The sequence below is a fragment of the Corythoichthys intestinalis genome, chromosome 19, assembly GCF_030265065.1.
Source record: "Corythoichthys intestinalis isolate RoL2023-P3 chromosome 19, ASM3026506v1, whole genome shotgun sequence".
NCBI classification, from domain to species: domain Eukaryota; kingdom Metazoa; phylum Chordata; class Actinopteri; order Syngnathiformes; family Syngnathidae; genus Corythoichthys; species Corythoichthys intestinalis.
The window spans coordinates 32,981,527-33,002,651 of NC_080413.1; the positions used below are offsets into that span (position 1 = coordinate 32,981,527).

General features: G+C 38.5%; 1 protein-coding gene across 1 annotated transcript in view; it reads left to right on the forward strand.

Annotated features, from left to right (window-relative positions):
• The first annotated feature begins 1,049 nt into the window (after positions 1-1,049).
• Positions 1,050-21,125, forward strand: part of stmn4 (stathmin-like 4) — a 69,563-nt gene continuing 49,487 nt past the window's right edge. Inside the window, exons 1-2 of the mRNA XM_057823415.1 lie at positions 1,050-1,399; positions 20,467-20,589. The gene's annotated coding sequence lies outside the window, so the exon portion shown is untranslated. The remainder of the gene's footprint in view (positions 1,400-20,466; positions 20,590-21,125) is intronic.

The window sequence follows — 21,125 nt, forward strand, 5'->3', positions numbered from 1 at the left end:
CAATGCAGGCTCATCAACGCAATATTTAGGCACGGGTGATCTCAGAGAAGGCTGCCGAGATATTTGCCTTGCTGATCGCCATTTGACATCTCGCACTATAGTCTCGCTACATTTGCTTGTTACGCCCCTGCATTGGGTTTTTTCTGTTAGTGTGCTGCACTCGTTTGTAACCTCTACCCTGTGCAAGTATTTGAGTGTTTTTATTTTGGCTTTTTGGCTCGCTGCCTATCGTCTGAGTTAACCTTCGAGTTTGTAGTATTGAGCTCCGTCAACCTGCTGTCATGGACTCCTTTTGTTATTTCTACTATCCCGCGATCGCGTGTTATTTTTTGTTTGCAATCATTAAACCCTTATACGTATCCCCCTCTTGTTGTCCGCTTCGAGGTCCAACCTTGTTTCCGCATTTGCGGACGCTAACAGTTATAACTAATAATAATTGACCACAGCATCCCGTTTCTCTATTAGCCTCTTTTTTCGGGATGGGGGGAGTCCCTTATTTCTATTTCTGAAAGGTGGCAACCCTACTTTGGAAACAGTTCCCAAATTACTGCAGCATTTCTTTAAGTAAAAGACAAGTAAAGTTGAAGTAGTGAACTTACCAGACATTGTTGCACCGGTCCAGCGCCCTTCCTCTGGATAGCAGTCCTGCTCTTGCAGGCTCAAACTTGTTGTGTTCGTTCACGTTTCGTCTTCAAATGTTTTATTAGGTTCGAGGTATTGAAACTGGCCGATTTAACTCCACATCTCGAAACTTTCAGGCCGCAAATCTTGCATGCAGCCATTGATTTTAATCGACGGGATTTGTGTTTTGAAATATTTCCCGACCGCCGCCATTTATCCAGGTTTATTTTTCCTTCATATGAAAAAGCGCCCTTGCCATTGGTCGGGAGTGGCTATTGGCCCGTTTTCATTGGTCTGGAGCAGGCCAATAGTGATAGCTGCTTGGTGTTCACGTGTCATCACACAACACAGAGACAGAGTGTAGTGAGCACCAGCAGAAAAAAAAGGCTGCGGTCAAACGTTATAATAATGGACCGGTAAATGGTATCGGCGCTGTCTTTGTTGGTACTCGCCGATAACGATACCACCATTTCGGGCCGGATCGGCGCCCCCTGCCGATACTAGTATCGGTATCGGTGCATCTTTAACACAGAGTCAAGTAGCTTCCAATAGTCCACTATTGCTTGAAAATAAATTACACAATTGTAAGCCCGGGAGAAAGCAAAATTAAACAGTCTGTCCTCTTACCACTGGTCCCACTGGCAAAGTTAGGTTTGAGTAATGATGGGATTTTCCATGAGTGAATGTGCCGGGAACATTGTTGAGTGGTGAGCTCCGTGGGTGCCAACTGTGTGGGAAGAGCAGTCATCATTGACGGGAGAAACAAGACTCAGATACAGTAGGTGGATTTTCTTTCATCCCTTGGAAATGGCAGACAAAGTAGTCAGACTTATCACAGCGTTCATTCAATGACATCACCTCCTCTAAATCATCAAACGCCAGATCAAACAAATCTGCTGCAAGTGAATAAATGCTTCATTTAAGCTTTGGAAATGAAATGTTACTTTCTCCTTTAAAGTCACTCCATAGATCATACGTGTATCTCTATTTAGCTTACTGCTTCATAGATTTTGCATAAATAATGGCAATATATCATTGCGCCCCTGGGAAAGGTAATTTTAAAACACAGATTTGACACTGTAGCTTCTCTGTAGTGTGGTTGGATGATATCTTTGTCTAGTATTAGATTTACAAAAATATAACGCAAAATACTGCAAGCGAACAAACAAAAAAACATTACCCTTCAATGTTGTTGGCTTGTTTTTCCATTTTTACATCAAGGGGGTCTGTCTTACATGGGGTGTTATGAGAATAGGAAAGAGGTTTACATAGCAAAATATATATTATATGAGCAGAATGTACGTACATTCAGAAACCCTGGGATAAGTATTCATGACATCATTGTTTATCAATGTATTTTTAATAACTTGACCTCTGTATGTGTGCCAGCAATCAATCCACCACCTGTGGTACAGAACCATAGATACATTCATTGAATTCATTTTTTAACCCATCACTTCACTGTTGTAACGTTTAATTTTTACAACAACCTGAAGGTTCCCTTGTTTATAAAGCTGGCAACTGTTTAAGTGGTTAATGTGGTTTGCCACAACATTAAAGCCACTGACTGCGATTTGTTTTTTTGTTGTTGTTTTTTGTGCAACCCTACTAAAATTCTTTTTTTTTTTTTCTTCATAGCTTTCCCACCTCGATTTTTAAGATCATGAAACAAATGTAAATATCAGATAAAGATAACCAAGGTAAACATGAAATGCATTATTTTTTTCAATGGTTATTCTCTTCAAGGGAGAAAAAGCTACTTAGGAAAGCTGAGTTTGTTTCCACTGACCAAACTTGAGCCTGATTACTTCCATACATTTTACATCAAGAAATACAGTGGTATGAAAAAGTATCCAAACTTTTTGGAATTTCTCACATTCCTGGATATAATCACCATCAAATGTGATCTGATCTTTGTCAAAATCACACAGATGAAAATACAGTGTCTGCTTTAACTAAAACCACCCAAACATTTATAGGTTTTTATATTTTAATGAGGATAGCATGCAAACAATGACAGAAGGGAGTAAAAATAAGTGAACCCTCTGCCTAGGGAGACTTAAAGAGCAATTGAAACCAATTTTTACCCAACATTTTAAGTCAGGTGTGTGCCAATCACTGATAGGTGGTTTAAAGCTGCCCTGCCTACTATAAAACACACACCTGGTAAGAAATATCTTGATGAGAAGCATTGCTTGATGTGTATCATGGCTCGGTCAAAAGAGCTGTCTGAAGACCTGCGATCAAGGATTGTTGATTTGTATGAAGCTGGGAAAGGATACAAAACCATCTCTAAAAGTCTGGATCTTCATCAATCGACAGTCAGAGAAGTTGTCTACAAATGGAGAGAGTTTGGCACTGTTGCTTCTCTCCCAAGAAGTGGCCGTCCACCAAAGATGACGCCAAGAGTTCAGCGCAGAATACTCAGAGAAGTAAAAAAGAAACCTAGAGTGTCTGCTAAAGGCTTGCAGAAATCACTGGCACAGTCCAATATCTCTGCACACATCAACTATATGTTAAACTATGGCCAAGAATGGTGTTCATGGGAGGACTTCACAGAGGAAGCCACTTCTGTCTAAAAACAACATTGTTTCTCGTTTAATGTTCGCAAAAAGCCACAGAAGTTTCAGCAAAATATTTTGTGGACTGATGAAACCAAAGTTGAATTGTTTGGGAGTAACAAACAACATCATGTGTGGAGGAAAAATGGAACAGCTCACCAACATCAACACCTCATCCCCACCGTGAAGCATTGGGATGGAGCATCATGATTTGGGGCTGTTTTCTGCCTCGGGGCCTGGACAACTTGCAATCATTAATGGAAGAATGAATTCAAAGGTTTATCAGGATGTTTTGCAGGAAAACCTGAGGCCGTCTGTAAGACAGCTGAAGCTAAAAAGAGGATGTATGCTGCAACAAGACAATGATCTAAAACACAGACGTAAATCAACTTCAGAATGGTTTCAGAAGAACAAAATACATGTTCTGGAGTGGCCAAGTCGAAGTCCAGACATGAACCCCATTGAGATGCTGTGGCATGAGCTAAAGACAGCGATCTATTCCAGACATCCCAGGAATCTGACTGAACTACAGCAGTTTTGTAGAAAACAATGGGCCAAGATTAGTCCTGATTGATTTGCCAGACTGATCTGCAGCTACAGGAAGCATCTGATTGAAGTTATTGCTGCCAAAGGGCGACCCACAAAATATTAAATGTGATGGTTCACTTACTTATTTTATTATTATTATTATTATACTTCTGTTATTGTTTGCACACTATCCTCATTAAAATATGAAAACCTATAAATGTTTGGGTGGTTTAAGTTAAAGCAGACACTGTTTTTTAATCTGTGTGATTTTGAAAAAGATCAGATCAAATTTGATGATTGGTGATTTTATGCCAAAATGTGAGAAATTCCAAAAGGTTCAGATACTTTTTCATACCACTGTACTTTAAATAGAGCCGGTGCAACAAATTAAATTGGCCGCAAGTTGCTGCAAAATATCACAATCAAAATAAAAAAATAAAATAAATGAATAATTCAAGTAGAGTATAGATACAGTACATATAATTACTAGGGTTGGGAATCTCTGGCATGAAGCCGATTCAATATGTATCTAGATACACAGGTTATGATTCGATTAAAAAACGATACATTTTTAAGGCTGAGCGATTCGATACGATTGGATACAGTTTAAGAACGATATTGTTCGATACAGAGTGAAAACGATACGATAGTAAACATTTGTTGTGTGTGTTCGTACAGTATTTTAAACATATAAAAAAAAGATTAAAGATTAAATTAAACAACAAAATTTCATACCAATGTTATGTTTTATTTTTTTATGAAAAAAAAAAAAAAAAAAAAAAAGTAATAAGGCTTACTATATGACCGTCATTTTGTTGGATGGGATTGATAATAAAATATAACGCCAGTGACAGACAACAATAAAGTGCAGTAATTTAATTACTGTATTTCCTGGTGTTTTGAACACAATAGGTAAATAATTTAAGTGCAAACTTTCAACATAAACATCTTACAAGCAAAAAATGTTAATTATATGCAGCAACTCCAGAAAAAAAAGAATTAAACCTGCTAGTGTTATCATAAATAATAAATTATGCTTTACCACTGGTATAACTGGGGGAACAAAAACATGGCATTTTAGACAGGTCTATAATCATTACTTTAACCTTATACACAGCAAAGTCATTCACTTATGCCTGTGCTTCCACATTTTTTTATTCCTCATCACTGTCTATATATTTTTGAAGGGCAGATTTTTCTTGAGGAAGATCAACTGATCCACATGTTCATGTTTAAGTACACTGCGTTTCGTGGAAACAATATGTCCCCCTTTCCACCATTGTAGTGGGTTAATTTTTAGGGTTAAAAACTCACGATCGCTGTACCGCTTCACACTAGCTCTGTCCCATGCGAACAGATCTGGCTGCCTTCGTCACTTCGAAGTCAGACTTTTGTTTTCCTGGGTGCGTTGAAAATAAATCGCTGTACGTCGCTGGCGTGGTGCGCAAACTGTCCATTGTTTTAGCATGTTGCTTCGTTGCCGCTACCACTTTTGTTTTGGGCTTTGAAGAAAACGCTACGGAGTGTGCGTTACAGTGGTTTTGTTAGCAATCGCGTTGTTATGACACGCCAGTGACGATCGGGTAATGACGGCGACTACTAGCGGTTCTGCCAAAATGAATGGGAAGTTGAGGCAACCACGACGGCGGTCACAATCTAAGTGCGCTGTGTGGTCAATGACTCAAGCGCAGTATGTGAGGTAAAAGCTAAATTATTATCATATTAAGCAATGCATTGAACTAGGCATTAGAAGCCGATTCTTGTGCTTGCGATAGACGAATTCTATCTCTACTGTCGGTTCATTGAATATTTAACGGCTAATTACTGTCGAATGGTAACTTTACTATCGATACAGCTATATCTCTCACCGGTAAAACTAGATATCCAGTCGTATCGGTTTATCGTTCTCAAGCTTAATAATTACATATCACAGTACTACCAACTGGAGGGAAATTGAATAGTGGTGAACCTCCACTACAAAAAATATGCCAAAAGCACAGCGACAACTGCTCCTGGAGGTCACCAAGAATCTTTGGACGTAACTTCCCCTTAATTAAGGTCAATGTAAGTGAAAGGTCAATAAGGAAGAGATTACAAAAAGGGAAAAAAAAAACATTTAAATGATGGGGAGAATATTCTATTGACTGACAAGACATAAATTCTGACAAAAAGGAGAAAAAAACCATGATATCAGCTTTTAAAAATGGTAGTGTGATGGTCTGAGGCTGCTTTGCTACTTCAGGACCTGGATGACTTGTGAAGATTGATGGAATTATGAATTCTGCTCTTTACCAGAAGATTTTGAAGGGGAATATCCAGCCATCTTTTAGAGAACTCAAGATGAAGCACAATCTGATTCTGCTGCATGCTCAAAAAAACCTTTGGAAGACTCTTTCCCAGTCAAGGAAAATATTTGATTTCAGTTGTTGATACTGCAAGGGGCTCAACTAGTTATTAGGTTAAGGGGCAGATACTTTTTCACAAAGGAACATTTAGCTTTTAATATTTCTTGCTCCTTAAAAAAAAAAAATCATCTTTGAAAACCTGTATTTTATGTGGTTATCGTTATTTATTGGTTATCTGTTTAAGATTTACATTTAACCTTAAGAGATAAACGATGTTAAAAGAATCAGAGATGGGGACTTTTTATGCTACTGTATCTGTTTCTGCTTTTATGATGCATTTCTTTTCTCAAGTGCTCAATGCAGAATCATGGATTTTTATGACATCTCTTATTGTTTTGAGTGGCATATTTAAAGTTGAGATACCTTCAGGCTATTCTATCACGCCAGACATCACTTGGATCACTGTATGCTGTTTTTTCCCCTTTCTCACTCACTGTTATGTCTTCCCCTTGCTCTCTAATATATGCAGCAGCTGTGGATAATTTTACCAAGATCTTCCGATTCTAACTTGCTCATTGTTAAGAATCTCCACTGCTTCTCTCTTCTGAAAGTAAATACTTTTCAGAAAAACTGGATAATACAAACATTGCTGCCCCTGATAGTTTTCCAGTCCACTATTAAACTTCACAATCTCCAGAGAAGTGTGAATTCCTGACGTCAGTCCAAACATTAGTGCTCAACCTCCTAGTTCTCTTTGACCTTTGAAGCACATTTTGCCCTGAAATGTTGGTTGCACTCCAAACTGAACACATTTTATGCGTTCAACTTGGGAGGTCCTACTACGTTCATTCACTTGAGACTTCTATTTGCTTTTCACAGCTTCATGGAATTTCTTACCTTTATTCTTAATTCTCTACGTTTTCGCGGCAGCTGACATTAAGGTTATAATAGCAATCATTTTATTTGAAACAGACTACATTTCATGGTAAGGCTGATGATGCAAGAAACACTGACGCGGCTTGTCAAGTGTTCTGTAGTTCGATCTGCTCGACCCTGAATCGACACTCGGATGACATAGTAGTTAGTCCATTTCCTTCACATATTTGAGTTTTGGTGTTTGGATATTTCCCAAATGGAGTTTCTACGTTCATGGACTTGTCTTCTTACATAAAAATCCATGCTTGTTAAGTTAGTCTCATAATTGACCATCCATGTAACAATAAGGGGTGAAAGTGGCTAGAGTTTCTTGCCGAGGTGGGCTCCTAAAACCACCGAAATGCAAAGAAAACTGCTTTTGCCACAGCTATACTTATAACCAGAGGTGCACATATTTTTTTTGCCCAGGTTCTCAGAGGAGGACCTGGAGATGTGACTTGGTCCTCATTGAGCTTGAGAGCCGACCCGCCTGATGCGATAAGATTATGACAAGCTTTACTTAGAGCCAATTACCTTTAATTAACTATATTAACAATTAACGCTTGATTAACATCAACTGGCACAACAAAATTGCCATTACTTTTAAGTGAAATGTAAAGAAATAAACATAAAAGCACTAATTCAAAATAAAGGGCATTCGTATGCGGCTCCCACATTAACTCCAAGCCTTTGTAAAAGTGGGATGTCCTCCTCATAAGAGCTCATTGAACGTGCATGTTTTGCTTTGTGAAATGCGAGCAAAAACACGTTTGTCAGTGCATGGTGCTGTTCTTCAATAACTTTATTCCGCCACTTGTCCATAGGGCGAGTGGGGTCCTGTCTGACATTGATAGTATGCTTAATTGCCACATGCTCTGTTTTTTTCGTGCTTTTCAAACTTTGGATGGCTGAAATTCTTTGACCCTACATAAAATGCGCTGCTCTTATCAGCGACATTGGGATTCTCACGGCAAATGTTGCACCACATTTCCATGCAAGCATCATTTGCTTCTAGCCATGGTACCTCCTGCAGTCACTTTTCAGCAAAAGTCCTTTTTTTCGGTAGCTCCGGTGACGTCTCTGTCGTCTGTCTATCTTTTGACGGGGGTGGGGGAACACGGAAATAATTACTCAGTGGGGCCTGCCTCTTTAACATTTTGAGAAGTGATTTTCTCGTGTCTGCCGCAAATACAGTGGTCAGCCATCGGTACGCAAAAGCGTATGGAAGCCGTTGAGGGCCAGCGCGTTTGTCTACATCCAGTACGCATGCGCGCATGCGGACCACTTATATGCACCCCTGTGTATAACCTCAATTTTAACTACTTTAGAACATAACTGAAGAAAATACCACATGCATTCAAATTTAAGATTATGTAAACATTGACTTATTTTTTTTTTCATAATAAAGAGTAACTAGTGACGAGATTTGTCGTTCACTTGAGTAAACGAATCCATTCCGGTTCGTTCAGTAAAAAGATTCGTTCAAACAAATCGTTCAACGAATCGTTCGCCCCCTCATCTCCCTCCCCGCCCAAACGAATCGTTCGGTTACTGAACGGGAAGTGACGTTGCCGAACGAATCACCAAAGACCGCTTCGCAGTATAACTGAACGGGAAGTGACATTGCTTGGTCCCTCCCTCTCTTCCACATTGACCACTCGTCGTAGTTTCAGAAATGAGTGACAGGCGGTATCATTCTGCTTTCACAGACAGCCTCGTCTCCCTCCTGCTGCTGCAAAAGCGAGGGAGAACTTCCGCGTCGTCTGTCCTAGTTCTATGGGCTCAAAGTCATGGCTCGTGCTTGCATTTCGATTTAGGACACGGTTAAACATTTTCCTTTTGTGAGGGGAGTAGGGGGCGGGGGCGCACGGACTTTCTTTAGCAGGTTCTTGATCACACATACATATACAGCATGTTTGCGGTCACGAAAATAAAAATACATCGAAAGTTTAATTTCTGAATATGGAACGACCAACACATCTCGCTCTGTTGTATTTTTGTTTTTTAGTATTAAGATGATCGTGTTGAATTTTTGCACTGGTATTAATAAATAAAATAATCCGGTCAGCTCCCCTGTCGTCCCCGCATCTCAGATCGTCAAATGCTGACGAGAAATAATTGTTTGCTCTTTACGATGTCGCCTTTCTACTCTCATTAGTCTGTTAAGAAAAATGTAGACATATTGCGACATCTCCCGTGTCCGCGTGCTTTGTTTTTGGGCGCTTGAGTAGCACATGATGGACGGATTGACATAATTTGTCAAACCAACCACCTGACACGAAAAAAAAAAAAAAACACTCGGAAAAAAATTACATGTATATACAGTTTCATTGCAAATCAGTATTATGGTGATCATATTGTTTTTTTGCACTGGTATTAATAAATAAAATAATCCGGTCAGCTCCCCTGTCGTCCCCGCATCTCAGATCGTCAAATGCTGACGAGAAATAATTGTTAGCTCTTTACGATGTCGCCTTTCTACTCTCATTAGTCTGTTAAGAAAAATGTAGACATATTGCGACATCTCCCGTGTCCATGTGCGTTGTTTTGGGGCGCTTGAGGAGCACATGATGGACGGATTGACATGATTTGTCAAACCAACCAACACCTGACACGAAAAAAAAAAAAAAAAAAACACTTGGAAAAAATGGACATGTATATACCGTTTCATTGCAAATCAGTATTATGGTGATCATACTAAATATTTTTTTCTGTGCACATATGAGGTAAATATCGCTGCCATGAAGCCTCCTTATAGTGACAGTTCTTTGCCCCCTACATTGCCGTCACGCGACCGCAGCTCAGCTTTTGCTTGCCTCGTAGCTACCCGTGTTTTAAATTACTGTAAATTTGATAGTATGTGGTAATAGGTAGTCGCGAGTCTGTTGAGAAAAGTAGTACACTAAACCATGCTCGCTAGATTTGTGTGGTGTTTTTGTCTTTTTGAGCTGCATTTGATAGGCTCCACGTTAACAAATATGTGACAAAGTCCTTTCCTTTCATTTTTTGATTCGTTCACCGCATATTCATTACTGGAAAGTCAAGTTAGCAGCAAGCTAGGTCAGGAACCGGAGGACCGAGTCACTGAACGGGAAGTGACAAAACTCAGTCTTGCCCCCCTGCCTGCACGCTGGCTGCTCATTGGCCACACGTGGAAGTGAGTGACATACGCCCTGATTCTATTTCCGGTCCCTCCCCTGCCCGCGATGAGGCTGGCGTCTGATTGGTCGTGTGCGATGTCAGAAGACGCTGCCGCTTGCTCAACGCCCTCCCACGCAGTGAACAAGCACCAACCTCATAGAACGAATCAGTGCAGATGGTGATTAGTTCGGTCTCGTTCACCCAAACAATTCGTTCAAAAAGAACGAATCGTTCGCAACCGATACAACACTAAGAGTAACATTCATTAATAAAAATAAGTACAGATGACTTACATTGTGCACATTGAAATTGAATATATTATTATTAGAGGCGTGCGAAATTTCCGATTCTTAGATTATTCGCGATTCGGCCGTGAAAGATTCGAGAATGATTCACAAACATCCAAATTCCGATTATTGAATTATACCAGGTAAAACGGAAGTAAAACACAGTCAGCACGGTCTTTGGAACCAAATGAGGAACGGACCGAGAGTAAATATCATGTTCAACTCATGCCGCTGGATAAAAAAACAATCATACCGGACCGTGGCCGACAGCCGCTACAAACAACGCCCAGTTGCTAGTTGCTACAAACATACAGCTACAGTAGATATCATATATATGTAGAACTAGATACAAAATGACAGACGGCGACGGCGTTAGAACATATATTATTGAACCGAGATGCGAAATGACAAACTTTCCGGCGTTAGTTAAAGCAGTACTAAAGCAGTGACTTCTCTAGAAGGCTCTGTTGTAGCGAACCTAATTAACTTTTTATCCAAAATACTCCTAAATTGGCAGAATCTTGTCTTGAATCTATCTTTAAATGATGAATAACGGGAGCAATTTTAACAACTGTAACAGTTGATTCTCAACATTAAATTAATTGAATGTTGTTTAAAGCTGCTGATACAGAATGGGGACTGGAGTATTTTATTTACTGTTATTTTTGTATATTTGTTTACTGTTACATGCTAACTTGATACTGAAATAGTAGTTTAGTTTACCCTGAGAGGATTTTTGAACAATTTTGGAACTAAAGTACAAAACATTCAAAAAAAAAAAAAAAAAGGAGAGGGGTGCATCAATAATCGTTTTATAATCGAATCGGAGCCTCTGAATCGTAATCGTAATCGAATCGTTAGGTGCCCAAAGATTCCCAGCTCCAATTATCATATATAAAAGCAACACTAGGTAACTTTTCAACCTTTATTTTCGTAACATTTTGATAATATATCGACTGACAACTAGTTGAATAACACCTCTTTTATATCTTGAGGGGCTCTGTATCACTTTCCCCGGCACTAATTAACTTTGAGGAGGGTGGCAGGAACACTGCCACACAAAAAAAGTACAAATGTGCTGACTGCTTTATGGCATACGTCACTTCCCCCTTTCCCCATTGATTATAAAGACAGAAATTGATGCGAACGCTTTCACACGAATTCTGCAAAGATGGCAGAGCAACAAAAGAGACAAAAAGTTTTGTCTGAGGAAGAAAAAAAAAGAGAATATACAGAATAAACATTGGCCCGGCTTTCACTCGCTGGCGTGACGGGGTTTGCTACACTAAGCCACACGGTTCTTAACGGTCATATGCTATTGTTTAGCATCAACTTGATTCATTACCTTATTACTCGGGTTGATCCGATCATGTTTTTTTGCTCCCGATCCGATCCTGATCGTTTTAGTTTGAGTATCTGCCAATCCCGATATTTCCCGATCCGATTGCTTTTTTTTTTTGCTCCCGATTCAATTCCAATCATTCCTGATAATTTTTCCCGATCATATACATTTTGGCAATGCATTAAGAAAAAAATGAATAAAACTCGGACAAATATATACATTCAACATACAGTACATAAGTACTGTATTTGTTTATTATGACAATAAATCCTCAAGATGGCATTTACATTATTAACATTCTTTCTGTGAGAGGGATCCACGGATAGAAAGACTTGTAATTCTTAAAGGATAAATGTGACTTTGTATATTGTGACTAAATATTGCCATCTAGTGTATTTGTTGAGCTTTCAGTAAATGATACTGAGCCTTTTAAGTTCTGCCCACATGCATGATGGGAAGTGCAACCATGACTGTGCGTAGGGGCACCAATTGATATATCTTCTCTGCGTTGGGAAAGAACATAGGGTGTTAAGAAAATGATCAACGACTAGCTTTCTTCCCCACATTGCCTCCCACGTTATGTTTAATTGCTGAGAGAGGTATTGTAAGGCTTTAGCCACATAAAAAATGGCTCCAAAGGCTGTCAAAATTCTCTCTACTCATTATACGCTGCCTTTTAGCGCTATCTATAGGTAAAACGGCATCTTTATAGATTGAACGCGACAATGTGTGAGTGGGTCGTGCAGCGCATGCGTTAATTATTTAACGTGATTAATTTTTTAAAAAAAATTACCGCCATTAACGCAATAATTTTGATAGCCCTACTTTAAGCCAAAACTACTCTGGATGAGTGTAAGACTTTTTGTCTGTAACATTAAATACAATTAGAAAACGATTTAAATTATATATATATACACACATATATATATATAGAGATAGATATATATATATATATAATAAAAAAGGCATTCCGATATTTTTTTGCCGATTCCGATACTATGAAAATGATGTGATCGGACCCCATCGATCGGCATCTTTACTTATTACTATTCATCCATCACACAGCCGCTGGAAACAGAAATTTTGTTTAATCCATCTGCACGTGACCGGGAGATTGATTTTGATTGATTGATTGATGATTTTACGACACTGCGCGGGTGTGCGCTGGTCTTCATGGGAAACGCAGCACTGGTCTTCATGGGAAACGCAGTCTTAAGTTATAAGGCAAAACACTACCATGTTTTTCCACCGGTGTAGCTAAAATCGACCAAAACTGAAAAGCTACTAAGCTTTGCTTTAAATAATGAGGAAATAAATAAGCAGCCTTTTCATAAATTAACAAAAATAAGTCCAATTGTGCACATTAACATGGAATATGTTCTGAATCTCCCCACCATATAAAAATGAAATAGAATAACATAACACTCTTCAAATCTCTCTTTCTCTTAAAGATAGCATTAATTCAAGAAGTTGTTTGTTACCTCTCTGGTTTGTTCTTTTTTTTGTTCCAGAAAGCATGTGCATTTGAACCAATCAGAGCCAGTGTTTTCAGTGTAATCTGATTACTTTTTTCAGTAACGAGTAATCTAACGTGTACATTTTTCTAAACCAGTAATTTGATCAGTTTCCTTAGTGCCTGTGCGTTACTATATTGTTGTTGCCTCATTCTACATGTATGTAGAATTAAGAATACTGTAGTCATGTAGGGTGAGCATTTCGAATAGAAAACATTCCTCTTGAGTTAAGGAGTGACGTCACATCTCACGTTTTCTCATCGGTAAAAAACAAAAATGGGTCACGTGTATTACCATGCTGTGTGAGTGTGAGCGCTGTCTGCGGTGAGGCCAACAACATAGGCTGGCTACATCATCAGGATGCTAACACTGAAAAGCAGGAGACGGCTGCATTTTCTCACTGGAGATACAGCCATTACTTCACATTTCTCTCCAGTAAAGATGACAAAAATATCTCCGTACGCTGCCAACTTTGCGCTGGCTCAGAAAGACTGTCGACTGCTAAAAACTACATCCAACTGAAGGAACCACTTGGAATTACAGCACAACGCGACAAAACTCGAAACAAAGCTTACAGGTAGCGAGACTGCCAGCATTTCTACAGTTTGTAACCAGCCTTTAAGTACATTTTATTCTTACAGTTTATAACCATAGGCAGAGTTGTACTTTTGTGGGAGGGGGGTCAGGGGGGCATAACATGTTGATGACTGAAATAAAAGTCAAAAGTCTGGACACACCTCATCATTTTTGCGTTTTATGTATTTTCACCGAATATATCAAAACTACGAACGAACATGTGGAATCATGTACTTGGCAAAAAAAAGTGAAATAACTGAAAACAGATTTCATATTCAAAATTCTTCAAAGTATCCTTGAGGTTTCTCCAAACTGTTGGCCTATACTGATTTAAGTGTATCTTTTCATGGGACAACACTGACAAAATGACACTTTGACACAATGAAAAGTAGTCTGTGTGCAGCTTATATAATAGAGTTAATTTATTTTTCCCTCAAAATAACTCAAAATATAGCCATTAATATCTAAACCCTAACCCTTTAACAAAAGTGAGTACACCACATGGGAACTACGTACATCCCTAAATGTCCAAATTGAGTACTGCTTGTCATTTTCCCTTCAAAATGTCATGTGACTCGTTACAGGAGTGCTGTCAGCCTGTTAGTGCTCAGACCATACGCCGTACTCTACATTAAATCGGTGTGCATTGCTGTCACCCCAGGAGGAAGCCTCTTGTGAAGTACACAAGAAAGCCCGCAAACAGTTTGCTGAAGACATGTCAACGAAGCACATGGATTACTGGAACCATGTCCTATGGTCTAATGAGACGAAGATTAACTTGTTTGGTTCCGATGGTCTCAAGCATTTGTGGCGGCGACCAGGTGAGGAGTACAAAGATAAGTGAGTCATGCCTACAGTCAAGCATGGTGGTGGGAATGACCCCCCCCCCCCCCCCCCCCCCACACACACACACACACACATACCTCTTCAATCTCTGCAGCAATGCTGACAGCACTCCTGCAATGAGTCACATTACATTTTGGAGGGAAAATGACAAGCAGTACTCAATTTGGACATTTAGAGATGTAGGTAGATTCGAAGGGGTTTACTCACTTTTTTTTTGCCAGGGGTTTGGACATTAATGGCTATATTTTGAGTTATTTTGGGGAAAATAAATTAACTCTATTATATAAGCTGCACACAGACTACTTTTCATTGTGTCAAAGTGTCATTTTGTCAGTGTTGTCCCATGAAAAGATATACTTAAATATCTGCATAAATTGGAGGGGTGTACTCACTTTTGTGATACACTGTATATCTACATACATCTTGACACTGTTCGTGTTCAATCCTTGGTTCAAGCTCAGTTATGGCTAAGCAAAGCAAAGGACGGTGGTCTCTAAGGTGCTAGTCACATGATCTGTTGGAAAAATTATTTTGACCCATCATGAAATGCTTTGTAGGATTTGTAGGTTTTATTGTTTTACAACTGTTATAGACAACGTTTTAATGGCTAGGTCTTCATTAAAAGGGGAAGTTCAGAATTTTTTACATTAGGCTTCATCTTCGAGTTAGCGAGGGTTTAGTCATTGAAGTTGATTTGAACAAATTCTGTGCAGTTTGTCATTTATTTGTTAGTTTCAGGGCTCCGAAGTGGCTAAGCTAGCGCGAGTCAATGGTGGTAGAAATCAACTCCATCGACTAATTAAACCCCCGCAAACTAGAAGATTAAGCCTTATGTGAAAAATTCAATGACATGCGATGACATTTTTCTGTTGTCATTTTTCTGTTGAGGCAACAAAAGGAGAAAAAAATTGTAAAAAGTAACTGATAAATTACTTTTAATGTAACGTAGTTACTTTGATAATAAATTAATCATTAAAGTAACTAGATTACTTTTTTAGGTGTAATCAGTAATCAGTAATTCAATTACCTTTTCAAATAATCTGTGACAACACTGATCAGAGCTAACTATCCATGCTGATCACATGGTCTGTCAGCCAATTAAACGGACAACTGAGTCCAGAGTGGTTTGCTGTGTAATGGTAAATGGTAAATGGTGTTATACTTATATAGCGCTTTTCCACATCGATGCCACTCGTCAGACTCAGATACACTGAGATGGAGCCGCTGGGCAGAATTCTATTGAATAAATAAAACTATCTGTGGAAACGGATGACGCCTTTGGGCTTGTTGTCAACATTTGTGTATGTTAATCTGACGTTAGTAGATTGTTTTGTTCTTGGAGATGTTTTTTTTAACGAGGGGTTTTGATAGTTGGTGTCAGATTATCGGGATCAAAGCACCGTTTCGGCCCTGAATCCCATTTTCACTCCTGGTAATAATGTGAACTTTTCACACAATTTCCATCGATTCCTCACACAACTCATACAATCCTCCAACACCAAGCCTTAATCAGTTGATGGAGAAGTGATTCTATTGTCTGAGGCATTCGGCATTAATTGAATAAGTTGCAAGTTACAAGTCTAGTAAGAATAAGACTTCACGATTAAAGGCTCATGTTACTTAGGGTGACCAGCAGGCGTTGTTGAGCACAGTGTGGGACTCTGTAAACTAACAATTGACTTAAGGAAATGGAATGACAGCTGAGCAGGACCTCTTCACACAGCCCATTAAACCTTGTGACCGCGACCTCGCGAGCTTCCCCTGCTGTGCAAGGGAGAGGGACCCTGCTGTCCTCAGAAAAGGAGCGCTTAGAGACTCTTCATTCTGGTGTAGTCATGTATGTTTAGCCGGATACGTGACAATAAATAAATACAGACAGAGGTTAACATAACAAACATGCCAGTATTTACATCAGACCTGCCTGGAATAACAGATGATTTTGATAAACTCATCAAACATAACCAAACTCTGTAGCCTTAATTCAAACTGTCTACCTTGGATGTAGATAACTCGATCTCAGTCCTGACAGCGCAGTATAACAACTCCAAACTTCCCCAATGCTGCTTCAGTGATATTGATGAAGAGTTGATTCGAATTTATGGGTGTTGTGAGGTGAAAACATGCAACTGTCCATGCTAAATACAGTAGTGGCCGAAAGTATTGGCAGCCCTCCAATTCTGTCAGATAATGCTCAATTTCTCCCAGAAAATGATCGCAATTACAAATGTGTTAGTAGTAAAATCTTCATTGATTTTGCTTGCAATGAAAAAACACAAAAGAGAATGGAAAAAAAAAAAAAATTATCATTTTACACAAAACTCCAAAAATGGACCAAACAAAAGTATTGGCACCCTTTGAAAAATCATGTGATTCTTCTCTAATTTGTGTAATTAACAGCACCTGCTACTTACCTGTGACACATAACAGGTGGTGACAATAACTAAATCACACTTGCAGCCAGGTAAAATGGATTAAAGGTGACTCAACCTCTGTCCTGTGTCCATGTATGTACCACATTGGGGATGAAGAAAAGAAAGAAGACCAAAGAACTGTCTGAAAACTTGAGAAGCAAATGTGAGGAAGCATGAGCAATCTCAAGGCTACAAATCCTTCTCCTAAGACCTGAATGTTCCTGTTTCTACCATGCGCAGTGTCATCAGTAATTGTAAAGCCCATGGCACTGTGGCTAACCTCCCTATATGTGGACGAAAAAGAAAAATTGACAAGAGATTTCAACGAAAGATTGTGCGGATGGTGGATAAAGAACCTTGACTAACATCCAAACAAGTTCAAGCTGTCCTGCAGTCCGAAGGTACAACAGTGTCAACCCGTACTATCCATCGGCGTCTGAATGAAAAGGGACTCTTTGGTAGGATACCCAGGAAGACCCCACTTCTGACCCAGAGACATAAAAAAGCCAGACTGGAGTTTGCCAAAACTTACCCGAGAAAGCCAAAAATGTTTTGGAAGAATTTTCCCTGGTCAGATGAGACAAAAGCAGTACTTTTGGGAAAAGTTATCAACATACAGTTTACAGGAAAAAAACGAGGCCTTCAAAGAAAAGAACACCATCCCCACAGTCAAATATGGCGGAGGTTCCCTGATGTTTTGGGGTTGCTTTGCTACCTCTGGCACTGGACTGCTTGACCGTGTGCATGGCATTATAAGGTAAGAAGACTACCAAAACATTTTGCAGCATTATGTAGGGCCCAGTTTGAGAAAGCTGGGTCTCTCTCAGAGGTCATGGGTCTTCCAGCAGGACAATGACCCAAAACACACTTCAAAAAGCACTAGAAAATGGTTTGAGAGAAAACACTGGAGACCTCTAAAGTGGCTAGCAATGAGTCCAGACCTGATTCCCGTAGAACACTTGTGGAGAGATCTGAAAATGGCAGTTTGGAGAAGGCACCCTTCAAATCTCAGAGACCTGGAGCAGTTGGCCAAAGAAGAATAGTCTAAAATTCCAGCATAGCATTGTAAGAAACTCACTGATGGATACCGGAAACGGTTGTTCGTAGTTTTTTTGTCTAAAGGTTTTGCTACCAAATATTAGGCTGAGGGTGCCAATACTTTTGTCCGGCCCTTTTTTGGAGTGTTGTGTAAAATGATAATGATTTAATTTTTTTTTCATTCTCTTTTGTATTTTTTCATTACAAGCAAAATAAATGAAGATATTACTACCAAAGCATTTGTAATTGAAATCATTTTCATCGAGAAATTGAGCATTACCTGACAGATTTGCAGGGGTGCCAATACTCTTGGCCAGCACCGATTTAGAGGCAGGCCCGGTTGTAGGCAGGGCATGTATGAGGGGGCAGACAGAAATGTTCAGGGGTATCATATGTCCACATCACGCTCCAGCACCCATGCGTATGGTAACATCATTTTTTTCGTTGAATTGGGTTCTTAGCTGTGTCCTATGGATTGCACCAACTCAGGCCTTTACCTTAAGACCTGTCCAACGTGGGTGTCACACCTGAAGACCAAGCTCCTGCTGCATAGGCGGAGTTTGACTTTTGGGGCAGGGAGGGCACAATATGTTGATGAAAACGCAGTGTAAGCAATAAAATTAACTTACAAGAATATTTAAAATAAGTTGACAATGAGCGTTTTTTGTTTCCCATCATTCTTGAGGGGAATACTAAATCAGGCTGCTTAGGCAATACTTTTCGCCAAGATCGTCATCCACTGAATTTGGTACGCCCACTGGTGTCTTGCCTATGTAGTTACCCCAGTCAAAAATTGTATCCCCTGGATGGAGACATATGGAGGTAGATTTGGGTCTTTATATTCAATAAAAAAATAATAATAATAAAATAAAAAGTTGCTTCAATTAAAAAATAATAATAATAAATTTTTAAAGTTGCTTCAATCAAAAAATATATTTTCAACCAAAAAAAAGTCGCTTCAATCAAAAAAAAAAAAAAATTTGAAACTAAAAAAACTATTTAAAAAAATTTAAAAAAATTTAAAAATGCACGTGAAAGCTATTTTTCTTTGATTAATTTTTATTTCATTTTTGATTGAAGTCAAGTTTTTTTTTTTTTTTTGATAGAGGCAACTTTTCGATTGGAGTAATGTTGATTTGTGTTTGGGCCACATTTTTGCTTGGACATTTTTCTCTTTATTAGTCAATCAAAAAATAAGTTGCTTCAAAAAAATATAGATTTTTAAAAAGAAAAATCACTTCAATCAAAAAAAGAAAATTTTCAATCATAGAAAAAGTTTTTGAATGCGAGAAAATATTTCAGATTGAAAAAAAAAAACACTTAATTTTTCATTGAAAAAGTTTTCTTTGATTGAAGCAATCCTTTATGTGTTTGGGCCATATTATGATTAGGACATTTGTGTCTAAATCATTCAATCCCCAAAAAAAGTTGATTCAATCAAAAAAAAAATTTTTCAATCAAAGAAATAAATCATTTTGAAACATTTTTTTCTCAAATATATATTTATTTTTAAATTATATGCAAAGCTGCCTAAGGTGCTCAAAAAATAATTTCGACCCATTATAAAAATGTTTTTTTTTTTTTGTTCATTTCATTTTTTGCTGCAGTTTTATTGCTTTACAACTTATATATATATATATATATATATAAAAGGGGGAAACTAAACAATAAATAAAATATTCTTCATCCAGATTTTATAAACTAACAATGTAACATACTATATCTTAATTGGATGACCAAATTCTTATATAATTGTAACCTGAGAACTGAAACTAAACCCGAACCCGTCTTTTGAATAATAATAAAAATGCAACAGACATAGAACATTTGTAATGTAAATGTAATGTAATGTTATGTAATGTAATGTAATTACTCCTCAGTTTTCTTATAGAACTAAAAAAGAAAGAAATTAGGAACATATTAAATCAAATTAAATCTTGGTTGGAAATCCCTAGATGCACCCTAATAATGAGCCAATCAGCTTTAGGTATTTAGTTTTTTTTTTTTTTTCTTAACTTGCCAGAAATCTTTTGAAAATACCTTTCGTGGCTTGACTAAGTTGTTGCCCAATCCAACTCCTTGTTGTTGTCTTATTTGTGATGTGACCTTTTGACCCATATACCAACAGACATGCCTAATATGTCTGGAAATATAGTTCATGAAATACAATTGGAAAATGTGCAAATGTCACGTTTGTCCTTTTCACCCCCAGCATGTGACTTATTTTGCAAGGGCAGACATTTGGTTAAAGGCTTTATGTCTCCACATCTTACATCAATCAATTTATCTGTGTGTTTTCACAGAGCAGGTCTGTCACTGATGCAGTATTTCATCTCCGCAGCCACCCCCTGCAGATCCAGCTGTGATGAAGAGCCAGAGGAGAAGGAGACAAGGGCAATCGGTAGGCCTCACTGCTTCCTGCTTATAAATGGCACCGCTGGGGAAACACCAGGGAGCTGTTAAGGTAAAACCTAAGACATAAAGGAAAGCATAAGTGGCTGATTTTTTAAGGATGTTTTTATAGTTCATGGTCAAAAGTTTTCAATAGTGGGGGGAAAAAATCTCAGTTAGGATGTGACAAACTATAGTCAGCTCACTGCCGTGTTTTGTCTTTTATTGTTTCAGTTTATTGGTCTGCAACTTCATTGTTTAAGTTTTAAGATGTTGTAGGCAAGCAATAAAAAATTTCTACAATGCATTACCCGCTGATGTTTAAATTGAAGAATTTAGCAGCCAATTGGTGAACATAGCTATTACCTGTTTTTGTGGTGAGAGAACAAAGTTACCCATCCACCATCACATAGGTGGACAGTATGTAGTTGAGGTTTTCTGCAGTATTCACAATTTAAGAAGGTCAGATAGTTTAAAGTCCAGTTGAGAAAGTTCAGGCAGCAAATAACAGCAAATATGGAAAAAAAAAAGGTGCCGGGCTAATAAAATTCACAGCTACGGGAACATGAGCATTTCCAGGAGCTATGAAACTTCTGTAATGTTATTGGA